The sequence below is a fragment of the Gouania willdenowi genome, chromosome 11 (assembly GCF_900634775.1).
Source record: "Gouania willdenowi chromosome 11, fGouWil2.1, whole genome shotgun sequence".
In the NCBI taxonomy this organism is placed as follows: Eukaryota; Metazoa; Chordata; class Actinopteri; order Blenniiformes; family Gobiesocidae; genus Gouania; species Gouania willdenowi.
In genome coordinates, this window is record NC_041054.1 from 24,264,752 (window position 1) to 24,290,057 (window position 25,306).

At 39.1% G+C, this 25,306-nt stretch overlaps 1 non-coding gene across 1 annotated transcript; it reads right to left on the bottom strand.

Annotated features, from left to right (window-relative positions):
* Positions 1-24,827: 24,827 nt before the first annotated feature.
* trnas-gcu (transfer RNA serine (anticodon GCU)) lies at positions 24,828-24,909 on the bottom strand. Its single transcript has one exon. It is a non-coding gene; the product is annotated as a tRNA-Ser (tRNA).
* Positions 24,910-25,306: the final 397 nt, after the last annotated feature.

Here is a 25,306-nt window from a genome sequence, read left to right on the forward strand (position 1 = left end):
CTAAACTAAAGGTGTCAGCAGCCCTTTATAGTCTCACATACAGAGGAATGGAAATGTTTCAAGTCTGTTAAAAACAATACATGACTTTATAAAGCCACTTTGTTATACTGTACATCATACTTTCGATCTGCCACAATAATGTAATTTAAATGAAAATACCTCAAGTTGAGGGCATTTCTCAGCAATTTTTAGGTGAGATTAAAAAAGAGATTAATTAGATTAATTCATCACAGAGCATAATTAGACGCACAATATTTTTAAGATTTTAAAATTTAAATTTAAATTTGGCTCAGCCAATCGAAAGAAGGCAAAGGCCCAAAAAAATGTCCCCCACCTCTGACAGAGGCTGAGGAGCCCTTAGCCAAAACCATGACAGACCCCCCCAGGGGAAGCTCATCTCACCCCCAGGACTTACACAAATAAAACTTATATAAAACTTTTTTTTATGTTTGTAAAAGGTTTGGTAACAGGCTTTTCAGTGCTAGAGTTAATTAACTCACTCTACATCGTGCATCACCAATGTTGTACAGAAAACTACCGTTTTCAACAAAAATGTGGCACTACGCAGAAACTCTGCTGTGATGTGAGCGCACATAGCTGGGTGCGAAATATGTATGGAACGAGAATGTTATAGAGACAAATTATACCGTTTGATGAAAAGTAATAGCGTTCAAACATATATTCATCTGGAAATGAAAGGACATCTACCAGTAATCTGGGTCTGAAGATTCTTCATTCCTCGATATCAATCGGATCGAGAATAAATGAGCAATCCATGTCTACAGCTTTCTTCATGTGGGGTTACACATGTAGAGACTCAGTTTCTTATAGTAAACCTTCCAGCGAGCAGGTTATGTTCACAGAGTATGTAACCATGGTGACAGTTTTAGTTACCTCTCTTAACGAATGAATAGTTTGAGAGTTTCCCCTAAACTCAGGGTTAACTTACTCTGAGTTTGCACATAATCTGCTTTCTGCAATACCGCCAGGGTTAAAGCTTCTCCACAATGGTTTTGTAGCACTGATTACTGCATAAAAATGCAGTTGGAATAATAACCAGGTGGCTCTGAGGTGGGCCCTGGACACCTCTGCTACGGCCCTGGAGTCAGCTGAATTATGCACCTCAGCCCTGGTGGTGATGGTGGGATATGGTTGGGCTTTGGTCGGGGGACCCTCTCTGGTGGTGATGAGACCCTGCCTCCCACTTTCTCTCCTCCTCCCCCTGCTCATTCACATCTGCTACACGAGATTTGAGGAGAGCTTCCACCTGCTCCAGAGTCTGATCCTGTAAACACATCCCCAGGTTGTGTCTAGCCCAGGATGACGCTGTCTGGAAGGGGTCTCACCAGTCTGCTGTGGGCATGCCCAGGAGGGCTTCAAACTCAGCTTCCATGGCTACCATGTAGTGGTCCTAGAGGATGAGCATGTGTGTTCACTGCTTTTAGCATTATCAGTAATTAATGTTTGTGTTTCATTACAGGGGCTGGCAGGTTTTTAAAGGTGGATAAATAATTAGTCAGCCTCTGAATTGTGGGAGGGGGCTTAGAGGCTGAAACGTTTTTAGACGGTGGGCCAGTTTTATTATGTTATAAATAACACACACTTGGGGCTAAAAGTAGTCCCACGGGTCAAAAAATAGTGGCTGTAAGCCTGACTGTAGACGTGTGTAGCACCCCCTTTGTGACAGACACATAGATGCGCCGCTCACGGCTGTTATAAAAGTGGTCTGCGGAGAGCAGCAGTAGGCCCGATGGGGCAACACTGGGAATTGTCACGGTCCCGACAGTAGGAGGCCACCGTCCACCCGCCCTCATATCCCCGTCTATCTACAACAGGAGTAAAAGAGCAAAAAGGGGGAAAAAAAATCAATCCGGTAACGCAACGTTTCAGTCCTTAAAAGGACCTTTTTCAAGCAGGCTTGCTTGCTAATACACATGTGAAAACGTGCAAGAACAGAGAGTAATAGACGTGTCTCTCGTGAAATTTGAGCATGGAGTGAAGAATCATAATCTTTGATTTGAGACGGCAAGACATTTATTTGAAGGGGCGCTGCCCCTTCTTGTCCCTGCATAGAGCCAGCCCCGGTAAAAACCATGCTTTTATTTGACTAACTCTGAGCATATTTGCATATACTTTGGGTATGACAGTGGCGGCTGGTCAATAGAGGGCACTAGGATGCCACACCACCACTCACCACGTTCATTTGAGTAAGACAAAAAAAACATAATGATGAATGCTCCAAAACAAATATATTTATTAAGATAATCCTATTTTATATAGATAATGATGATGAGTAAAGTTGTTTCGTGTCTGATTGGTGAGTAATCTTTACCCATTCACTCTTGTTTAAAGTTGTACATGTGCATTAACTCCTCTTCAATAAAAGCCAATGAACTGTGTCTGGGCACAGGTAAGCTGTGCCCAGACACAGTCTGCGGCTGCGCAGAGTTGAATGCAGTCGATACACAACACCAGCCTCCCACCATGGGAGGGGCTGACGTCACAGTCATCCGTCATAAAGTGGCTGATTGACAGGAGAAGCCAAGTTGGAGACGATTGAAAGAAAAGCAAAATGGAGAAAGAGAAATTAAATAATTCTGCCTCCTTAAAAAATCAGGATCAGACCCAACAGGGATAAAGACAGGTATGATCGATTTAAAGCACTTTTCAAAAAAGGCAAAGAAACATGAACAAACCAGGAACAAACTAAATTTGATGAATTCAAATTTTGAAGGTCTTAAATTATATTTTGTCAGATTTTAAATTATGTACAGTATGTTCATTTAGCACTTCTATTGTCACCGTTTTTATTTAATTAATTAAGAAATGAATAAATAAAGAAAAAAATCTGTAAAACAAAATAAAAACAAAACAAATTAAATTTCAAGAAGTATAATAACCCTGACACACACTCGCTTGTGTATATATACTATATTTGTAAGAACTTGTTTATGGATTCTGTGGCAATAAACTTTGTTAGTTTGAAAGCAGTTTTGTAACTGGAATTTTCCTTACTGATTTGTTCAAAGCTACACAAACCCCTGAGTTGTAGCCCCACTGGAGAAAAATGCACCAGCCGCCACTGACATTTTCAACTCGAGTGAATATAAAATATAAAAAGAAGACTAACATAAATAACACATTTCTTTTTCCCTATTTAAAGTGCAAAAAGTGCCACTCTGCAAATAGAACACAAACATAGAATGACAATTCATAAAACTAAATCATGTCATCAGCATGACATTCTTCAAAAATAAAAATTCCTATCTGCGCATGAACTTTGCATAACACGTTTTTTAAAATATCAATCTAACAGGCCAGATTGAAGATACGGACTGGTTCTTTTTCAATATTCCCTGGTAGCAATTGAGACCTTTGGACATTGACTGTCTCCGTCAGTTGGAAAGACACACTCACTCATTTAAGAAAGGCTTGCATCACCCTCTCGTGGTATTGTGGTATTTCAAAATATTGGAAAACCACTTGTGCCATCTGGTCTCTGTGGCACTTGCTAATGCCATCATCTTTTCCCCATTACATGTGAAATCAAAAACAAAGCTTTTTAACTTGACATAGAGAACTCTTTTTCATGTAACTTGTCTGGAAAATACTTAATTCAAAATGTTACCATAAAAAGATAAAAAAGTATTATGTATTTTTATCGTCCTATTTGCCTGTGTATTGACAGTAGCTTGTTCAACAAATAAACAAGTACAGCACATAAAGATACAATGAATGATATCTACGAAAGAAGCCAATTCTAAAATCAAAAGTCATGCTTGGATGTTTTTTCTTTTTTTTTTTTTTTTTTTACTTCATTGACTTTATAGAACACAAACCTTTAGACAAACTTCTAGTACTTTTCTCTTTATTTAACAATAACCATGGGCAACAAATTAAGCAGTAGCCCAGTTTTTTGATGAGGAAGCAGCCAGAAAAGGAGAGTTCATGCTCCTGAAAAGATGAATCTCACAGAAAAGTGTTCACCATAACACGAACCCTAACGGACCGCAATTTAAGGTCTTTTCCACACACATTGTGAAATCACCAGACCAGGAAGGCACTTTTAACCATGTGTATGAGACACATGTCATGCTTATCACTAATCAACTAATTGGTTAGTTTGTCATCTGTTATTCTGGATCCTCGTTCTTGATGCATTTGTCTGAGTACTTTGGCATCACTTCTTCCAGGGTGGAATTGTATAACCAAACAACAAATAGTTTGTTTAGGACAGTGCCTACCTTACATTTTAGAGGTGGAACATGACATGGCCGAGACAAACCCCTGTTTAGACTTTTTACAAGACAAGATGGAGAATTTTTTAATTTACAACTGACTAGTTTGGTGTTAAATTGTGTAATTGACACAATGCATCATTTAAATTCATCTTAGCATCTTGGTTCTTGATGCAGTGACGCTTATAATTCTTTGTTCAATTAAAAGAAGTTGTTAACACATAGAAGGGCAGTTACTGTAGTTTCAGTTATAGGTTTTCCCCTTTCTTCTTGCTTATGGTCCAATCAATATGACACTTGGAGTATGAGCCAGAGAGCTGTACGTAAATAAATGGAAGAAAGTGACTTGCCTATTAGTTTACCTGGTGAACACATAGTAAAAGGATTTCCTTAAGAGGAAGGTGAGCTGGAAAATGTAGTGTGATGCTTTAGGTAATGTTCTACTGAGGAGCCATTAGTCCTGCAATCCCAGACACACATGTACCATCTGCCATTGTTGGAGAAAGACTAATTAAAAATGTTGCCTCTATCCTTTTATATAACGTGTGTGAAATTAGGCATACATGAGATGTGTCGTAGATCAGGAGTTCTCAAACTTTTCAGCCGACGACCCCCAAAATAACAGTGGCAGAGACTGCTGACCCCCACCATCCCAGGTAGTGACAGAAAACATAAGAAAATGTGCACACAAGACTTGTGCATTTATTACCCCAAACAAACACAGGCGTAACAACAGCAGAATAGCATGACATCCATGACATTATAGAATAAAATACAATAGAATAAAGTTTATTGCCATATGCACATGCCAAAAAAGAACAGGTACAATGTCCCAGAGTCAGATTAAATGAACAAATACAAACAACAACAAATCCGCCAAGACAGTATAAGTAAAGGTGCAAACCAGGAAAGGACATACGTATACTCAACAAAAAGATAGATAAATATAACCTAAGTTTAATTTACATATTGCACTTAAATAAAAATTGTCCAGCATGGGGATTCATTTCTCAATGAAAGAGTACTGTGGTATCTGCCCTCTTATTTACATGTTATTAGAACAATTAGTCAGGGTAGGTTTAATAGCCACAAACCGTGCACAGGGTCCGAGCACAGGCTGGTTTCTCTTTGCCCTCGAGACAAGGGTAATGCACCGGACGTTCCGGAGACATTGAATCCGCTTCTCTGAGGGGTACCAGACAGGGTGACGGCCAGGGCGAGACCGCCGTGCCCACCGGCGCAGAGTGGAGTTTTGGTTCCGGGCAATGGATGGCAAACCAGGCCACAGCCTGACCATGGACGCGGACACATCCCCCACGAGCATGCCCGCGGCGAGCCTGTTGCTTGAAAGGGGAGACCAAGTGCCCGATGGGTGCGGGGGCCAAAGTCGTCTGCCGGGGGGAGAGGGTGAGACCTGGACCCCTCCGGAAGAAGCGGGTCTGCCCTGAATCCCCACGGTGAGGGGGGGGGACTGCCGAGCCACCATGGTTGTTTGTGTTCACAGCGGTATTTTTCCGCTCTCCTCTGTTGCCCTCTCCACTGACCATTCTGTTTTGTTTTTGGTCAGTATTACTCTTAACCAACGCTTCACTGTTAAATTATTGTTCCAAGCTTAATGCAATGTGTTAGTGTGAGCTAATACTGCCTCACACACATGCTTGTCTATGGTGCAGTAAATTGACATGTAAATATGAGTGCCTTAAATATGTCGTTACCACCTCCTGAGGAGCATTGTTGAAGTCATCTCGTGACCCACTCGGCTGCTCTTGATCCCCCCGGGGGTCGGGACCCCTGAATTGGGAAAAACTGTTGTAGATTGTATTGTATCTTTCAATTGGAAGTTACTTTTATAATGAAACCTTAATAACTTAAAATAATCAGTGTACAGATCATATTTGTTTTTACTGTAACTGCACACACATAATATTTATGTAAGTAAATGTTTTCTGTAATGAGAGGGATGTACAAATCTGCTGCTTAAATGAGGACAGTTTTCATGTTCTCCAGTTGGATGTTCATTGAGGTTTGTGTATCTCAACAGTTGTACTTTTACTGGAGGTTTTAAAATCGTCCTTTTTAATGATTTAAGAACAACAAGGTAGGACAACCTGTCGATAGCTCTCAGGAAATCCATTGACCTTCACCCAGGTTGAGCATGGCTCTCTCCTGTGCGTGTTTAGGAATTCATTAAATGTGGAAAAAGGGAGCATGTCGTCTGAGAAAACACAGAAAACGCAAACCCCTAGTATTAATATTACGGCTTTGAGAACCATAAATAACCAACTTCTGTCATTAAAAGCAGACTGAACAAATCCGGGAAAAAGAAATTCACAGATACAACCACAAACCTACCAACCAGACAGGGCCTTGCAGTGTTTAGAAATGTACAATGTATGCAGGAAAAGTATTTGTAAGCATATCAGAGTGTTTAACAGATAGAGAGAGGGTAGGAATTATGCACAAGCCTTGCAATTGTCAGAAAATATGGAAGAAAAAGATAAGAATTCAGTCAATATTTGTGGAGGATGCTAAGGTAGCCCCAGGTGGGTGGCTATCTGTAGGCTGATCAGCACTTGTTATATAAATGAAGGTTGTTTTTTTTTTTTTTTTTACTCATCATTCTATTTCAATAACTTGTAGAAAATGGTACCCAGAGGCAAAAACCAAGACGGCTTTATGTATATTTATCAACATTTATATGCTTCGTGAACTTTTGAAAGAGCTTTTGGCTTTTTGGCTATTATTGCTCAGTTTATCCGCTCTAGGCAGTAATGATAATTTTTCAATAGTTATAAATAGTGTGCATTGAATAAATGTCCTGAAAAATGAAAAAGGTGCAGAGTCGGATGTGCAGTTGCAGTTACAGTGATGAAGTGTTTTTTAAGAGCAGAGAAGAAGCCTTTAAAGTTAGGAAGTATATTCATGACAAGAGGAACCATTTTTCCTCTTTACTGGAATGTATCCGTAGAAGAACTTTAGTACAAAATGATTTCAAACATTCATCTATTCTAATTTCCCAGGGTAGGTAAGGCCATTCATACAAGGGTAAAAACTAAACTATACTATCAAACATTTCTTCTTTTATGTTCTATAAATGATTTGTAGAAAACCATACTTGGTTATGCACGATGGGAAGAACATGCAAACAATACAAAGACTTTCTGGGACGCCAAATTGTAAAGTTGCGTATGTTCAAATAAACTGCAAACCACGCTCAAAATGTAATGTTACTTTTTACCAGATTTTGTGGTGTTTATTTTGTTGTGAAAATGTAATGCCAATGTTAAATCTAAATGTCACAGGTGAAGCTAAATATTTAGCTAATATGCAAATTCAGCGGATGTACCATCATAAAAGCTCATTTAGATTTACATTTAGATTTACATTTAGATTTACATTTAGATTTACATTTAGATTTAACATTTAGATTTAATATTGACATATTTTTACGAGAAAAAAATATCATACATTTCATAAGTATTGCTGCAAATCTGGTCAAAAGTAACATGAACAATTCACATATGTTTTTTTAAACGTGGTTTGTTGCTAAATGTTGCAAAAAGTTGCTGTATATTTTAGCATGCGCGACTATACAATCTTAAGACTTAGTTTGTGAAATAATGCAACCTAATTCTATTCTAACAGGCTTACATCCATCTTTCAATTTTCCTTGTTTTGTGTCATGTTTTATATTGGTCATATAGTTAAAAAACAGTGACTTATTGACTATTTTATTATGTCCTCTGTGCCTTAAGATTGGATGGATGCTAAAACCTACCAGTACTTGTTTACTGCTGCTTCGGTTCTTCAATATCTCATCCGTATTGACTGTTTTTAAGTTGGCGGGTTAGATAACTGCCAGTAGGTAGCAATATGATAGGTTAAAAAGTCATGTATTTGGGTAGGAAGTAGTGTTGTGACTTGTTTCTTCCCAAACTCTTGACATTTTAAATAAAGCATTTGGCATCTTTTGTTGTGAAAACGGGGTTGAAACCTGATCACATTTTGCTATAGACTTAGAGGGAGGTCGATGAGGTTTTGGAGGCCGTTTTCCTAATGAAACATCAATGTTTGCCCCTCCCCTCCTATAAAAGATACCACTTGTAGACCCTGCAATTTGTGGCGAGTAGGTTGAATGGAGAGAATTACAAATAAGGAGGCATAGTGAGTATTGAGTAGGTAGTTAGCATAGCACTCGTAATCAAAGCGTTTTTTCTTTTTTTTCCCAGCCGAGAATCACATCAGCCAAAACCTTGGGGTTTATAGTTAATACTTAATAAACTATCACAGAACATTCACAATTTTGGAACAAATAACAAACCTTAAAAAAACATTCAGATATTGCAGTAATGTAACTAACATAAAGAGCCTATAGTGCATGCTCATAAGAAAGGGAATCACTTCAGTTTATGGTAAAACATAAATAAATCAAAATAATACTAAGGATGCCTTTTGCATCCTCACTAAATAACACAGGTGTAAAATGTACTGATATATCCTACCTAAGTAAAAGTACTGTTACTTGATTGAGTTTGTACTCCAGTAGAAGTAAGTCATACATAAAATACATAAAGATTAGCTGAATAAAATTGTACTCAAAGTTATTAGTTACTTTCACCCCCCATGTTTATTTTTTGTAATAAATCTTGCCACGGTTCCCTTGCATACAGTAAACATCTCATGTAAAAACTTAAAAAGACATGTGTATATAAAAAAGTTTGTTTTAATTTTTTTTAAATAAAATAACACCAATGAATTCAACTCAAAATTTAAAAAAATGTTCAGCCTCTAAGAATAATTATATTTATGAACTCTAAAACTCAGTAAATAACCTCCATTTAATGCTGTTTTGGCACCGTGCATTACGTTTCATCTGATTGGTCGACTATGATGTGATGCATCTGATTGTTATCTGGTCATTTCATTTTTTTGTAGTTTCACAATGTCCATTGATTATTTTAAAACAAAAAATAATAATTTACTCCGTAACGGTTGGGTGTAGAAATGTAACATATTACTTTACGTCTTTTAAAAAGTACTTAAGTACAAGTAAAATAATTGAGTTATAAATATACCCAAAAAAGTGCACGTATCCATAAAAGCACCTCAGTTACAGTACTGTGAGTACTCTATTACCTTCATATCTGCTAAATAGCAATTTCCCCCTAGGGTCAATAAAATAATTCTTAAAAAAACAGTACAAATGCATTTAGCTTGGTAAAACATAAGTCACCAAGTCATATTTTACTGACAAGCAAACAACATAAATTAGGCAAAATGTATATATACATATAGACTATTTTATAAGGTGGTTTTGTGCAAACATTTGCATAGATTGTGTACAGCAGGACTTTTTAAAAAAAATAAACAATAGTTATGTCCTTAAAAAGGTTGGGATATACAGGCGGATGTTTATGCAATACATGTGACTAGATTGTAGACCAAGAAAATAAATGTTATGCTATATGCACATTCTACAATTTATTCAAGTAAACCTCCTGCTGCTTTATCACGTGAAACCTGCAAAGACGACAGGACATCCCAACTTAGTTTATCAGAGATTGTTCCTCATTGCCCGACTCTTCTCTGACATATTTATATGTGTTTCACAGCAAAGGGAAAAGCATTATGTACCAGCTTATTCTTTAATCTTTCTCAGAGACCATTAAAAAAGCGGCTCAAAAGCACTAATCTCCCATTCAGAACTGTGACTTATTTATAGATATGCTTGCCATCTGCTGCTCTCATCTTCCTTTACAAAGCTCTTTGCTGTCAGTAATATTTGATCAAAGTCACAAGCCTCAATTTGTTTTCAATGAGACTACTTTCTAAAACATCATATCAAGAGCAACAGTTATATCACAGTTAAAGCTGAACACAAGGTGCCATACACAAAGCTGCATGTGAGAAAAGTTCTGTCGCTAAGTAAAGAAGAAAGTAAGGGAGCTGTTACACTGATGAATTGTTAATCTGATCATTAGAGAGTGACTGCTACCCCCATCCACTTTATGTCTTTTTTCTAGACCTAAAACATGTTGATGAGTCGACTTTTTTGACCTGTGCAGCCAGTTTAGTTTTTCAGCATTTCATCATCCTAAAAGTCACATTGACTTGATATTAACTGAATTAAAATCAAAGTGCTCATCTTGTCAGCTTTCAATCTTAATTCCTGGAAAGGGACGTCAGGGTGAAGCCATCTTGTTATTTGGGGAGTAATTATTACTGAATGTGTCCCGAGGGCTAATTGTTGTCTTTAAAAAAGCACATTAAAAATCCCAGAGGCTCTAATCACAGTTTTCAGACAAAATGATATTTAACACCTTTGTAGTGGCACAATCCTTACAATACCACATGTTGCAGAAGCTGATGGAGAGGGACAACACTGCCTCCTAGTGATGTTCAAAGCAGATCAACTCCTATAAAAAGGATTGTTTTCACTCGTTAAAATAATGTATTTAGTTTGACACATTTTATTTGACACAATATGAAAAAACTGCTAAAAGTGTGCCATAAATCATTAGACATTGATATAGAACAACCTGTCCTGGCTCAGGAAACGGACAGGTAGCATCACTGCAGACCCCTCACACCCTGCACAGAATCTGTTTAAACTCTTCCCCTCCGGCAGACGCTACAGATCACTGTACGCCAAAACTACCCGCCATAAAAACAGTTTCTTCCCCCAGGCTGTCATTCTGATCAACAGTCATAGAGTGTCAGACCTGTTTCTGTTACTGTGAAATAACCTGGAACTAAACATAACAACCCTGGAACAACCTGTCACTGTGAATGTTCATGGACACAATATTTTCATTTAAATGTTCACCTGCACTACTCATCAATGCACTACTGCACTATTATCTTATTATTATTATTGTATTTTTATTTCGTTATTATTATTATTATTATTATTATCTTTTTTTTTATTTTTATTTAGTTTGCACATTAAGATTAAAGATTAAGATTAAATCGGGCTTTCGCCTTTAATTGGCCATGTAATGTTAGTACATTATTATATATTTTATTTAGTTTGCACATATTAGTCTAACTACTCTTATATTTATGTTTATACTTATTTTTTTATTTATTTTTCTTTATTCTAGTTGATTGTTATTACTTAATGTTACACTATCTGAGAGAGCACAGGTCACCAAAACAAATTCCTCATGTGTATTCATACACTCTTGGTCAATAAAGTTGATTCTGATTCTGATTCTGATTATCACAGCAGGGCCAGAAAAATGGGCCACATTACCAAAAACATTCATGTAATAATGACCATTCTAAGAATGAGAAAAAAGGGTTTTGTGTTTTTTCTCTTTTTGTGTAGTTTTGTTGTTGTTTTTAGTATTTGTGTGTGTTTTGTAGTGATTTTGTGTATCATTTTGGGAATTTCTGCTGGCATTTTGTGTATTTTATGGGTCATTATATGTGTTTTTGTCATTTCTTGTGTGTTATGTATGTATTTTGTCAATATGCAGTGCCCTTTTGTAGTTTTTCTGTATTTTTGTCATTTTGGGTATTTTTTTCAGGTATTTTGTGTAATTGTGTTAGCATTGTGTACGTCTTTAAAGTAATTCTCTATATGTGTTGTTTTGTGTGTTTAGGTGGTGGTTTTGTGTGTCTGATGTCCTTTTGTGCATTAATTAGTCTTTTTTTATGAATTTTTGGAAACTTTTTTGGGTTTTTGTTGTTCTTTTGTGTATTATGCACCAGTTGTCCAAATCTGATATACAGCTTTGGGTAGGGGTGTCTTGTGGTCTTCCATTAGTTTTCAATAAGTCCTAGTTTATTTAAGTATTGAAATCCTGTGTTAACTCTTGTGTCTTTATGTTCTCAGGTCTTCCTGTTTGTGTCTCCACCTCTAATGATGTCAGTGTGTTTGGGTTATGGAATGAGCATGTGAGGAAACACCACCATCAGGCTAAAGTGGCCTTTACAAGTTGGGTAGCTGCAGCTAAACCAGGGACCGGACCTTTATTTGAGCATAAAAAACAGATGGATAAACAATTTAAATATTCTGTGCGGTACATAAAAAGGACGGAGCACAATCTGAGAGCTGACTCTTTAGCCCAAAAACTGTGGCAAAATAATGTGCAAGACCTTTGGAAAGAAGTCCAGGTTATGAATGATTCTAAAGTTCGTCTACAATCTACTGTTGAAGGAGTCACTGTGGAGAAAGCATTACAGTGATATATTCAATTGTGATAAAAGTAAAAACTTTAGTATTGGTGATGTCCCCCTGACAATGTGGTCGTCACTACTGAGGAGGTAACTGAAGCCATTAGCAAACTATCAATGGGTAAATTTTGTGGCTCAGATCAAATCACAGCAGAGCATTTCAAATTTGCCAGTCATAGAGTTATGGTTATACTTGCTTTATGTTTTACTGCAATGTTAACTCATGGTATATTGCCCAGCTCTATGCTGTCTATTGTACTTGTACCTGTAGTGAAGGATAAAACAGGGAAAATCTACAGTATTGACAACTACAGGCCAATTGCATTGACCTGTGTGATATCAAAGGTCTTTGAAATTGTACTCTGATAGATTCAGTAAATATGTTATCACCACTAATGAGCAATTTGGTTTTAAAAGTCAACATGGAACTGATATGTGAATCAATGCCCTGAAAGAGGCTGTGAGGAAGTACAAAGGTCTGAACTCCACAATGTTTTTGTGCTTCTTGGATGCCTCTAAAGCGTTTCATCACATCAACCATGGCAAACTTTTTGAAAAATTGCAAGAGCGAGGGGTTCCTCCCTACTTAATCCGGGCCCTAGGTTTTTGGTACACGCATCAAACAATGCAGGTTAGATGGGGAAGTGCGACATCAAGTCCTTTTTTGTGACTAATGGAGTGAGGCAGGGTGGGCTCTTGTCACCCATGCTTTTTAACCTTTGCATGGACGATCTCTCCCAAAGATTTAAAAACTGTTATACCGGCTGTATGATAGGGGAACGACTGTTAAACCATCTACTTTACGCTGATGACCTGGTCATCATGTCACCCTACTCTGCAGGCCTGCAGCAACTGCTCAAAGTGTGTTCTGAATGTTGTGAACAATATCACATCAAGTTTAACCCTAAATAGAGTGTTGTGGTGATTATGTGAGGACTAAGGAGCAGCGTAAGGCTGTATTTCCCATGTTCCACTTGTCAGAAGGGGAGCTGGCATTTGTGGAAAAAATAAAATATCTCGGTCACATCATCAAGAGTGACCTTTCTGATAATGATGACATTCAGAGGCATTACTGTAAATCGTATTGCTGTATGTGTACAGCAAATGTAAAAATAGCTTTTTTTAAAGCCTACTGCACACCACTCTACACTGCCCACATGTTGTGCCGCTGCACAAAGGCTACATTCCATAACAACGATGCTTTCAGGATACTTTTGAAAGTCCCTCACTGGGAAAGTGCCAGTCTGAGGTTTGTGCAGAATAATGTGACCACATTAAATGCTGTAGTAGGAAATGTTGTTTATAAATGTATGATAAGGCTCAATAACTCACATAATGAAATCATAATTGCTCTTATACGGACTGACCAGAGCAGTATCAGGTACAGCTCGGAGCACTGGAGAAAGTGCCTATATGGAACATAATAGTGATATTCTCTGTTACGTTTGCCTGTCTGTCTTTTTTTAATGTTTTTTATGGACCTTTGTGAGTCTGAAATAAAGATTGATTGATTGGTTCAAACACACTCAATTCAGCACCATGGATAGCAACATGGCATAATGCCAAGAACCAAAAAGATGAACTGAGCAACATTTATAGAAGGTTTGCAGTATAATCTAGGCAAACATTTAATCAAATGTGCATTTCTCTGAAAACAATGCACAGCCATTACAATTTAAAACCTGCACAAGCTATAAATACAGCACTTTTGTACCATTTTAAAAGTGCTTTCGCCTTAGAAAACACCTTAATTATGTCCTTAAAGTCGAAATCACGAATGATGTCATGCTCAATAGACATCAATGTGATATCAGGCGTGGAGTCCACACCAGTGATGTGCCGTGACCACTAGGGTTGGGTAGGCACGTTGCAAATCGAGACCACCAATGACAATTTCATATGTTTCTGCTGGCAAGTGTTAATTCAATTCAAATCAACTTTATAAAGCAATTTACAACAAAGTCATATCAATGCGCTTATCAAAATATAAAATTCATAATTAGAAAGAAAAAACCCAACAAGATCCACATGTACAAGTATTTAGTCATCTAACAAAAACAACATCGTAAACACCATTAAAGAAACATAAACAATCATTTAATATAGCCTCCATACTCTCCCAACAAGATATATCTCGTGACACGGCAGCGCATCCATTGTTTGTGTTAGAAACACAGAGAAAATTACAACAATAGCAACTCAGTACAGCCTCAGTGAGGCTCATCCACAAAGCCAAATCTTTCCTTTTGTACCATTCACTGTAGAAAGTATGAACCATTTTCTGACTTTACCTTTGCTGAAGGTCTGGTAACTCAGGTGTTGGTCTCCCATCTTTTAAAAGCTGTAGTTTTTCCTCAAAAAAAAGTTTCTCTATTGTCTCTAGTGCTGTCATCCTGCCTGTAGTGTTATCCCGCCCACTCGCTAGAGTGAGAGAGAATGTACCAACAGCAGTCACATGGGATCAATTCACTAACTTACATATAGCATTTAGCATTGCGCGGTTACGTCCAAAGGCAGCGTAGAGAGCTGCCTTTGAACGTAAATGGTAGTCATCTTGGGGAACTGACTGTGCATGCACAAACATATAAAAACACGCTATGGGAACAGAGGCAATGTGCTTTTGGGAGGGGGCGTGGCCCCCTCCTGCATGACAGCGGAGTGAGACAACAGCTGTTCCAGGAAATGGTGCTGTTTAGTCATTTGAGCTATGAAACTCACAAAATGCAAACTTATAGGTACTGTAGGCTGGAAATGGAAAAATAAATAACTTATAATTATATTATCATTAAAACAAATAATCAAAATATCAATTAACCCTTGGGTAGGCACTGCCTACCTTGCCTAACCTGACTGCATGTCACTGGTCCACAATGATAACGAAATACTTCGCAAGTTTCACTGTGCTGATTACTTCCTCGAGCACCTTCTGTCCTTTCAGCTGTATGAATTCCTCACACACATTCAAGGAGAGGTAGGATGGGGTTCCTCGACCAGCAATTCCGTATTGGTCAATATGAGCCTTTAAAAAAAGATCAAACTGGATGATCAGTTCAATGCACCCCAAATAATTGCCGTTGTCGGTGTTTGACAAACCTGTGGCTGTCACCCCTGAAAGTAAGTCCCCGTTTAGCCAAAAACTTCACAACAGTAACAATTCTCTGTAGAACCTGTGTCCAATATTCACACTCCTCAATGAACTGTTTTTTTTAGTTCTGAGTCAACTGTCCCACTGTCAGCTGCTTGATTGATGTAAACGATCATGGCTTTGCTGTGAATGTCACAGCTTTCATGTTCTGCTATATGATCATTGGCATGTTTCCAGTCAAAATAACCTCCACTAACAAATGCTTACTTTTCCTTGTTCTCCCCAAATATTTTGCATGCAAAACAAAACACACGACTTGCTGATGGTGAATAACAGAGCCATTTTCTGGGCACACACTCTCCATTACTGAGTATGCGTTTGAAATGCATTTTTGAGAAAAATCTTCTCTGCTTTTTATATTGACGTTACGATGCCGACACGGTAGCATTTTCATTTTGACAGGACTCCGGTCCCATTTTTGCCCAATAAGCACGCACTTTTGCATTAATATTGTTTCCCCAGCAGCCCGGGTCACTGTTATATGGGTCGTCTGACTGGTCTCCCCCTGATCGCTTTGCCGTCTGGTCCTCTCTCGGGGGCTCGTGTGCTCCCCCTCCTCCTCACCTCCACTGCTGCGGCCGGTCCCATGCTCCTCTCCAGCTACATCCACCTGTGCGGGCTGCGCCTCCTCTGCTCCCTCTGGTGTGTGAGATGACAAGCTTTCCCTGGTGCTGGGTCCATCTTCAGCAGCAGCTGGTTTAAAAAACCTGGTGAGCTTTGGGATGCTCTTCAGTATTTCTTTTTCGCGCAACTCTTTCTTAATAAGTTTTTGTCTTTTCTGGGCACCACTCTCAAATGTCCTCTTCAACATTTTCCACTTAAAGCTGCTATGTCCCGCCCTCAACAGCTGTACTCCCTCCACCTGCCTCTAAAAACCTACCAAAAGCTACGCCTCTACGTTTGTGCACACGCATTACCTATTAGGCCATGTGGTTCACTCATAATTTGATCAATCAGCAGCCACATAACGTGCGATTAGAGTGATTGACAGAAATCCTGACAAATTAGGAGGCCCCTGAGTTTGGGAGGCCCCTGGGCTTCAGCCCAGGTAAGCCCGTGCATTAAAGCAGCCTTGCCTCCAATGAAGCGTCATACGATGAGAAATCTAAGCTCATTTTCCAAAGCCAGCTGAATATGAAGAAGTAAATGTAGAATTATTTCCAAGTTACACCAATGTGACCATCCAATGGTTCACTAAATTTGCACTCATACAATATCAGTTGAAAAAAAATATGTAGTGTCACATTTAAAGTGTCACACACTCCAGTGTGTTATTAGTGATCGTACTCATATTATTTGGTAAAATAGTTACCTTGAAAAGTGGTAGTTATACATTTTTATAAACAGTTTGTGTGTGTGTGTGTGTGTGTGTGTGTGTGTGTGTGTGTGTGTGTGTGTGTGTGTGTGTGTGTGAGTCCACGAGTTTGTATTTTTAAATAAAAGAACATGATTAGTAATTTACAAACTTTATTAACTTTATGTACAATAACATGACTTTGACACCAGTTGGGATGAACCATCAACTCCACCAAAACAAAGCACAGTTCAGGAACAGGATGTTGTGTAGTGTCGTTGGTTGGTGTCCATGTTTCAGACTTTGGTTCGACTTTGTTTCCTCTTATTCCCCTAAAACCAAACACATGAAACTTTGAGACAGCTTTCACTGTCACCTTTATCCTTACCAAAAATAAGTTTACCTAAAGTGCATTATACTAAGTATACTTAAGTATAGTTTAGGTATATTATGCTCAGTATACTTTTAGGTACCATGTACACTTACCTAATATACTAGCAGTATACTTCAAAAAGTACTATTTCCATACTTCTTGGGACTAAATTTGCCCGATTTTAGTTTACCAAAAGCTTTATTTTATACTGCAAGTAAACTTATAGGTATTCTAAAACTATACTAGAATTAGTATACTAGAATCTAACCCACTTTTATTTAAACTAGCTATTCTTGTGCAATATACTTTTAACTTTATTTCCCGTATAGACTTGTAAACTGAACTATCCTATATGTATATATATCTCAGTGTACTGCAAGTATAAAAATGTGATGTGTTTTTAAGTGTATTTCTGATAAATACAGGAAATGTAAACTGAAAGTATGCTTCATAATTTTTAGTTTAAAACAAGTATCCTTTAAGCATACTTAAATAGACTTCTTTTTCGTAATGGTGATTAAGGTTGCTGTGTCAACATGTCAGAGAGTACACTTACATAGAACATACAACACTTTGCTGTTGACAGCTGCAATCCATTGTTTGCGCCGCTTTCTGTCAGCTGGGAAACGATAAAAGGACAAGCCAGGGACTTTCTTTTACCTGTTTGTACATCCAGCAGCACAGCAGTGAAACACCATTGTATTATGTTGACACTCTATTTAGGAAAATACAGTGATCTCTATCCCAAGAGCCCAAGCCGTCCAAGCTAAGATGGCTGATAAACAAAGATCACGTGACCTGTGACGTCAGCTGCAAAACCTCTATAGAGCAACAGCGCACCGGGACTTCTTACAGATCATATCACTCCTCTGTACAGCTCATCTAAATACCGTTAATTACCGTTACATTTTGGGCTACACACCGCAGTACATCGTCACTACTTTCACACTGCAGGTCTTAATGCACAATTCAGATTTTTTGAAAAACTAAGATTTTGTGTAATTGTTCATATTACATATTAAATGCGTCTTCAATGAGTTTAGAGGATGAACGGATTGTGACGCTGAAGTGAAGAGAAGTGAAGTCCAAAAAGGTTGATAATAATATTAAGGCTACGGGTATGGAATCCCAAAGGTTTGGTGGTGGAGCATAAGCTCGTCTGCCACGATCTAGAAAGCATCACAAAGGTGACCCAAGCTGTCACGCCACAGAGATTGAGGAGATTCTTCCCAGAGGTTGCGCTTCAAGACCTGGTCTGCCCCAAGGAGATTGACTCGCTGATTAGCCACAGGGAAGGTTGCCTGGTTCCACAGCCAATAAAAAAGGTAGAAAACCTCGTCCTCTGGGATGGCCCCCTGGGGAAGACCGTTGGTGGAACTCATCCGGCCTCTTCGATGAGATAGACCTAGAGGTAAACAGGTCTAAAACCCACTTCGCCCATTCATTGAGAACAGCTTCAAGGGTGTGCAGGGAGATTCTCGTGGGTCCGATGGAGCCAACCAAAGTCCAGGCGGATGGATGAGAAAACCCTTGGAAGGTGGACCCTGCAGCGCCACTGGACAACAGACTTGCTGTGAAAGCGACCTCTCGAAACACAGAAAGATGCCTCAAGAAAGGTCGCCTCGAGAAAGAGCCAGAATGGATAGCTGCATGCAAGGAGCAAATCCATGAAACGGTCTCGAGAAGGGCCGCCTCAACAGCTAACCTTCCCCAGGTTTCAGCCCCAGTGGTAGAGCACCGGGTCCTGACGGAAGACAGCTGTGGGGGTGACACCCTGGCATACCACAAGGACCCCAGGGGACCTCTGGAGCTCGAAACAGCTAACCTTCCCCAGGTTTCAGCCTCGGTGGTAGAGCACCGGATCCTGATGGAAGACAGCTGCGTGGAGGGCAATGCCTTGGCGTCCCACAAGGACCTCAAGGAACGGCAGGGAATCACCGGAGAAGTGGAAAACCTCTCGAAGGCAGGAGGATTCCCCCTTAAACCGATGGCCCTGTCAGGCCAAAGTGGGAGGCCTGGGGCTGCAGCTGGGGCCACGACCAGTCCGCCCTCCAGAGAAGAGGAAAAGCTCTTAAAAGCTTGAGGCTTCTCCCCTAAGCAGTGAGTCCTATTGGACCAAAGTAGGAGGCCTGGAGTTGCAGCTGCAGCTACAACTAGTTTGTCCCCTGGAAGAATGGAGGAATGGAGAAGCCTCCCGCGTTCAGGAGGCTTCTCCCTTAAACTGTGGGTCCTATCAGGCCGAAGTGGGTGGCCTTCTGAGACTGCAACAGTCAAAGATTTGAGCCCGGCCTGAAAACTCTGGCATTACGCAACCAAGTTGGCGAGATCCAGAAGGCTGGACCAGTGGAAGACTGGAGGTGGATTGAGGTTAGTCCTGATGCAGCAGATGTTGTTATAAGGGAGCAACCCCGAAAGAGCTCAACAAAGGGTCTGGGTGGACTGCCTGACGTTGACTGGCCTGTAAAAATGGTCAAGAAGTCCAAAGTGCGCATGGGTCAGAGGGAGAACTTGAGACCCCTCAGCGCTGACATGAACCCTGAAAAGAGAGACACCCTCGGGACTGACGCCAAGGACCACCCTCGGCGCATCCTGAGGGCTGTCTGGGCTTAAGGCAAAAAGCCCTGGACGGGGTGGAGCAAGCTGGAAAGACCAAAGTCGTTCACCCGACAGGGGTGTCACCAAATGGAGGTAGGTCTCAAGGCTGAAGACATGGTCTGGATTGCTGACCAGATCCCCCTGAGAAGACGGTTCAACTTAATCGGGTACATGATGTATCCAGAAGAGAAAGGGGTGGTTCGAAACGTGGATATAAGGACCTGCTCGGCCACTCTCGCCCCCTCATCCCCAGGGCTCTTCGGAGGATCACCAACACTCCCACCACCACCGACATGGAGAGATGTTCGGGGGCTGGTGGCCCTGATTCCTGCTGAGGACCAACAGGAGGTGAGGTATGTCATCGCCAGGGCTTGACAGAGGAACGCCAACACGCCCACCGCTGCCGCCATGAAGAGTTGTTCGGAGGCCGGTGGTCCTGATTCCTGCTGAAGGCCAACAGGAGGTGACATAAGTCCTGGGGAGCGACTTAGTGATCCAAGAGCAAACCTGCACTCAGTACGAGAAACGGTGGTGAGGCTTACCTCCTTGGTTAGCATGTTCCTGAGGTCTGCAGTGACCGCAAATAATTTAATTGTAGAACTGTTATTATTTACGGCACGAGGCCAAAGACCGATTCACACCAGTGCTGATATTTCATCACAACAGCACTCGCTCTCATGTGATATTGCTTAATTATCCAAAAGGCCCAAGATTTATTCCAACTCAACTATTTGTCAGAAAGAAAAATAAATGAAATGACAATCATGCTGAATTACCTTCTTTTACACTTTTCAATAACTTTTTTATTACTTTTGCAAAAAAACATCTTTTATTTATTCCCCGTGTCTCTCAAAGTAATTTGAACAAAGCTCAGGCTCAAAAAGATGCCTGTTACAAAAGGCCCTTTATTATAGCCACTAAATGAACCTCTCACATCCATTAAATAAGCACTCAACAGCATTATATGGCCAGGGCCAATCTATCAGGTACATTGATCACAACATGGGCTGCGAAGTGCAAGCTCTGGTCTCCTCTTCAGGAAGTGTTGTGCAGAAGAAACCTAATGAGAAACTGTCAGCAGCACACAGGTAAACAAATCATTGGCGCCCAGCTGTGCACCCAAGGTCACACGCACACACACGCACACGCACATGCACACACACGCACGCATGTGAGAGACAGAGAAGAGCAGGAGGCAGCTTTTGCAGTGTAAAGGTTGCTGTGAGGATTTGACTTGTGACAGACAAACAAGGCTCAAACCAAATTATTCCTTACTGCTTTGATCATTTCTTTAAAAGAATAACTTTTTGAAAACTTTAAACCTCACTATTTGAGTGAAAAGGATTAAATAATTGCCATAATTACTCAAATAAATGAATAGTGTTATTACAGTATTTACTGCAGTCCGCCCAAGGGGAGTTTTGCAATACCCTTTTTGTACCGCTAGAAGTCCCTATTCCACTTTACATATCATGTTTTATTAAATGTTGTTTAATTTTACAAAATAAGTCATGCAAATATCTAAACTAAACAATGCATGTTTAACTGTTAATTGAAGCGATGGACAACCATAATCACAAAAATGTACTTTAAATCTTGAATCTATGGTCGATAATACAACTTTATGACTAATTTGTGTAAGAAATGTTTCTGGTGTCATTTCTATCAACGTTTAGTCTTTAAATACCTGTAAAATCCCTTATTATCTGCTCATCACCACTCCAGAGATTTTGGACAACCAGCATTCACATATTTGTGTCATGTCTATGAGCATTTCAATCAGATTTTTAGTACTTATTTAATTCAGTTATTTTCATGTCTTGACATTATTCATCAGAAGACCAGGGGAAGACCAAAACAAACCTGGGTTGCTCTGGTCTATCCTGTACGATTGCATCATAAAGTGTGGTAACGTGATATGGTACAGTACTGTAAATAATCTAGATACAGTCTGAGTAGAGAGATGAAGACATGTTTCCACTGGGAATGTCATTATGGATGAAAATGTGAACCAGTTTAGATTTAGGTGGACTCTATTCCCAGCTGAGACAATGGTTTATGACATGGTCCACCAAAATTGCTCTTATGTCATTTGAAATATTTGTCCTTGAATGGCCTCTTTGACCACGTCCTCCTCTCTGTCTCTCAATCTTCTTTGTCCTCTCCCTCTCCCTGCCTCCATGCTGTCAGTAAGTATTTTCAGGTGTGTCTAAGTATTTTCAATTACCCAACGTGTAATGTGGTTTTGAATAGATGTGTTTTCCCAATGGTACCATGAGATTTCCTTTTTGAACTAAGTGTTTATTGTATGAAATAGTGTGTAGTGTGCAGGAGCAAGTGTGTAGTAGAATTGCAACTAAAGTGCAAAGCAGCGCTTTTGTTTAAGGTGTGGTTACATTTTGTTTCAGGTATAGCAACAACAACTTCAAGTTATGTTACTTTGGTTTAAGCATGTATCTATAGAGTTCAAGCAATGGGTAAAAACTGTAAAGCGTTCTTAAAAGATCCATGCCTACGGTTTAAACCTGGTTTTACCAAAGCCGTCCATGACTACGCTGGCTTTTCCCATTTCATTAAACTCTTCTCAACTTGAAGCTCAATGGCTCAACCAAGCCAGCTGACAGTAACAGCTTAAGTGCATCTCTACAAAAGACCAATGAGATGGATCACAGAATTAAAGAGTAACTAAACCCCTCCTTTCTCCTGACCTGCTACGAGAAGGAAAATTCAATGCCTTGATTATGGGTGGGGCTCCAGGAGTAGTTAAGACACGCCCAGTCTATACAATTAAATCTGCTAGTGCTAGTTTTTATAAAAAGGGCAGGGCTAACAGTGCTTGTTTGTGACGCAAGATGGTCCCAAAACTTCCCATGATCTTGTTCTCAGCCAGTAGCAACAATCAATTGTAATAGCTAAATTTCAACCCATAGAGGACAGTAACTCTGACATTTTACAACACAATATGCCAAATTTAAATTTGACTAAAATGTTTAGAGTTGTACTTGGATCAGTCAACAGCACTACTTCATACAATATACATTTGTATTCACCAGAAAAAAGTGGTCTTTAAGCATCTTCAAAGTTTGCAAGTTTGAAATCTTAAAAATAATAATCTATAAAATGCAATAATACATGTTACTGGTACTAATCACGAAATAAGCAATAAAGAGGGGTAACATTCACCTTTTATTTATCATCAAGCGTAAAGTTAAAGACCCAACACTATTAACACTATTAATCTTGGTGACAGTCAAATAAACAAATAAATAATTCTCTGTGAAAATATTTGCTCCTTGGCGGAAGTAGAAATTGCTGAAAAATATTTCATCTGAAAAATTAAGATTGCATACAGAGGTGAGCCAGGAAGAGAATTCTCAATTCAATCCCACCTATCAGTAACACAATAACAGTAAACACTATTACACTTCAGGTACGAAGATGTGCAGAGCACAATGGATTAGCAGTCCATCGCCTTAACCACTCTGCCACCTCGTTGCTTACAGATTGTGAAAGCACCCACCAGTGTAGGTGTAAAACTAGTAAAACGAAACCGAGACATTCACAACACACTGATTTTGTATTAGGATGATGAATAATCCCCATTGTTAAGAAAGAATATACATAAAACTCCTCTAATGTGGTATCTGTAAAGGTGAAAAATGCTAATCCTGTCAAGGGTTTTAAGTGTTAATGAAAGTTTTTCCTGTAAAAATATGTGTAATAAATTGATGTTAAGTTTGCCAAGTAAATAGAAAATTGATGTAAGTAAGAATGGTTAAGTCTATCTGGATAAAATTCTGTCGAAATCTGAGAAATATTTTTGGCGTATCCTGCTCACAGAAAAACATACAATTAAACATTAGTGAAAATATTACCCCCTTGGAATAGGTAATAACTATATAAAATATTTAATTTATAAAATCTAGATCAAATCATAATCTATTACTGACAACTTGTAAAATGTACTTGTAGAGCTGTTGTATGAAAGCAATATCACTCTAAAAGTCATACTGTTGTTTTGAAATATCAGTACTGGTGTGATTCGGTCATAAGCACCAGGTCGAATGCCGAGTACTGTAAGATAAATAGGCAAGGCAAGGCAAGGCAAATTTATTTGTATAGCGCATTTCATACTCAAGGCAACTCAATGTGCTTTACATGATAAAACATTCAATTGTTTAAAATCAATAAGAACATTTAAAATCATCAGTAAAACCAATTAAAATCATCAGTAAAACCAATTAAAATCATCAGTAAAATCAATTAAAATCATCAGTAAAATCATCATGACATCAACAACATGACAAAAAAATCTCTCTCTCAATCATATGCAGTAGAGAAAAAAAAGTGCCTTTAACTTTGATTTAAAAATGTTCACATCAGATGCTGACTTCAGCTCTGCTGGCAGTTTGTTCCACTTCTTTGCAGCATAACAACTAAAAGCAGCATCACCATGTTTACTGTGAACTCTGGGCTCCACTATCTGACCTGTGTACATAGATCTGAGAGACCTGCTAGGTTCATACCTGACTAACATCTCACTGATGTATTCTGGACCAAACCCATTCACAGATTTATACACCAGCAGCAGAACTTTAAAGTCTATTCTGAGGCTGACTGGGAGCCAGTGTAAAGACTTTAAAACTGGAGTAATGTGCTCTGACCTCTTTGGTCTGGTTAAGACCCGAGCTGCAGCGTTCTGAACCAGCTGTAGCTGTTTGATGCTCTTTTGGGGGATTCCTGTCAGAAGACCACTACAATAGTCCAGTCTGATGGAGATAAAATCATGGACCAGTTTCTCCTGATCTTTCTGAGCCATTAGTTTTACACAAGATATGATAACCTGATATAATTCACTGACGATAAACACTATGAAACATTGTATATCTGGATTGTTTGTACATTACACAGTAATGACTGCAGCACTGATTTCAGTATGACAATTTTTTTGAGGGTTGATCACTGTAAATAGGTCACCACAGTTGAGGTCAAGCTAAAACTCGACGAGGATAGGATTCGAACCCACGCGTGCAGAGCACAATGGATTAGCAGTCCATCGCCTTAACCACTCGGCCACCTCGTCGCTTACAGATTGTAAAAACACCCACCAGTGTAGGTGTAAAACTAGTAACACGAAACCGAGACATTCACAACACACTGATTTTGTATTAGGAGGATGAATAATCCCCATTGTTAAGAAGGAATATACATAAAACTCCTCTAATGTGGTATCTGTAAAGGTGAAAAATGCAAATCCTGTGAAGCGTTTTAAGTGTTATTGGTAAATACTGAATATTTTTCAGACAATAATGCTTAATTGCACCAATTTCTTTACTGTAAAATTATGTAAAATAAATTGATGTTAATTTTGCCAAGTAAACACTGTAAGATAAATACACAAGATACACAAATACACAAGATATGATAACCTGATATAATTCACTGACGGTAAACACTATGAAACATTGAATATCTGGATT